This window comes from Tupaia chinensis, unplaced genomic scaffold (assembly GCF_000334495.1).
Source record: "Tupaia chinensis unplaced genomic scaffold, TupChi_1.0 Scaffold000081_1, whole genome shotgun sequence".
NCBI classification, from domain to species: domain Eukaryota; kingdom Metazoa; phylum Chordata; class Mammalia; order Scandentia; family Tupaiidae; genus Tupaia; species Tupaia belangeri.
Window position 1 is genome coordinate 2,636,775 of NW_006159542.1, and position 2,214 is coordinate 2,638,988.

General features: G+C 39.9%; 1 pseudogene; it reads right to left on the bottom strand.

Annotated features, from left to right (window-relative positions):
* Positions 1 to 359: 359 nt before the first annotated feature.
* Positions 360 to 756, bottom strand: LOC102469932 (prefoldin subunit 4 pseudogene; annotated as a pseudogene).
* Positions 757 to 2,214: the final 1,458 nt, after the last annotated feature.

The window sequence follows — 2,214 nt, forward strand, 5'->3', positions numbered from 1 at the left end:
TGCCACTAACCAAGATAGAGGAATAGGTTTGGAGACTAAAGAAAATCTAACATGGGGTTTGAATATGTTGAGCTGTGTAAACAAACACATTTTTTTTTTTGCTTAACTGCTGTTAATAACACGACATAAAGCTCCTAGACTTGATATAATCATTATGCAAGATACATAAATGAATACCATCTTTGTTTAAAAATATAAAATAAGTAAGCAAGATGTGAAAATAGACAAGGTTCCATTAAATAAATGAAAAATTTTTTGAAAAGAAAATTTTTCTTTCCATGTCATCTTAAAGAAGGAAAATTATCATTTAAACAATATTCAAATTTATTAAACAGATTTTAAAAGGCCTTATAAAATGTTTAATTTTCATCAGCTTCAAGGTTTATGTTGCTTCCAAATTTTGCATACACCTGAACTTTCAAATCTGCTAACACCCAGTGAACCGACTCCACTCTGGATTCTAAGGCAACATCCTTCTTGCAAATTTTTCTTTGCTTCTTCTAGCATTTCTTGTGTTTCTTCTTGAAAATGGCTGATGAAAACGTTATCAGTTTGATAAGGTATCATTACGCAGTCGTCATCTACAAGCATGATGTCACAAGCATCTTCTAAATTTTAGAGTTGTTTCTTTTTTACTTCTATTTCTTCTTTTAGCTCTGTGACTCTACTCATATTCCATGCAAATTTGTTTATCTTTTGTTGATCTTCAAAAGTGACATTGACATCTTCTGCAGTCACCTGCATGGTGGCTGCCATCTTGGGACTCAACAAACACATTATTTTTCATCTCCTTCAATCCACTTACTTCCCCCCCCCAGAGGTTTTTGCTGTAGGGCATGTGTGTTCACCAGAAAGACAGAGAGAGACAGAGAGACAGAAAGCGAGAAATCACTCCCAGAAGTGATGGCCACACCACAATCCCTTCTCCATTCTCTTCTTGGGATCTTGGTCATGCACGCAAACATGCCCTGCGTCAGTTTAAGCCACCGCGTCCAGTACTCATACCACGATCGACTACATGGGAGTCCAGCCACATAGCCATTACACCAACTGCTAGTCCCAGTCCACTTACTTTTTAAAAAAGTATTGGAGATGTCTTTTAAAAGAAGTGATAGGGAGAATGAAGATTATGAATAAAGACAGAGTCATGTTGTAAAACAAACAGAAACATGCCCACCTGAGGTCAAAGCAGAGGTAAGTATTTCTCAGACAGCAAGGACACCAACTGACTAGGTAAGGTAACACACTTAGAAAATCATTTGGCTACATTTCAGCCTGCCCTGTCGCTGGTCTCCAGCTTGGATCAAGGCCTACCCAGTGAGGCTTTTGGGGAAGGACTGACATCCAGTATCAGGCATATGAACTGACTTCTGGGTCACGTGGCACTGGAAGAGACTCAGGGAAAGCAGGGACAAGATGAGGGCTACCCGCCCTCCCAGGTTTCATGGGGAGTTCAGGCCTCAAATAACCATTTTGTATTCAGACCCTTAAAGAATTACTTAATTTCAGGACCCACCAAGAGATCTACACTATGCCTCTGGCCAGATGAACTTTTAGAGCTGAGTGGGGCCAATATCTATGATGCTGGGAAAATCTGTAGGCAAATGATACTATCAAACTATCAGGGGGCTGGCAGGTGGCATGGTGGTTAAAGGCACTGGACTCCCACATGGCTGACCGTGGTTTAAGTCCTGGACCTGGCAGCTTGCTTTCTTGCTTTCCCTTTTCCTTTCTTTCTCTGTCTCTATCTGATCAAATTAAAAAATAATGATAATGTGTGGAGGAGTGGGGCCTGGGGAAAGATTTGGAAGAGGAATACAGAGACAGAGCATTGACGGGATGGGGAGGTAGTGGTATTATTTGTTGAAGATATTTTGATCAACCATATTGGGGAGAAATGTTCACATATTGAAATGTTCACTTTGTAAGCTAAATAATGTGATTAAACATATAAATAAATTTTAAAAAATAAAATTAAATAAATGAATAATTATTAAAAAAAAAAAAAACTACCAGAGGGAAAAATGTTGGAAGCCAGCTTAAATTTACCCCAGATAAGGGGACCAGAAGTTGGCATAATGGCAAAGTTGCTGGACTCCATGTAGTCGACCATGGTTCGAGACCAGGCCCGGTGGCTTAAACTCATGTTGGGCGCGTGTGCATGAGTGCCCAAGATCCTGAGAGGAGAATGGAGGCGAAGGGATTGCGATGAGG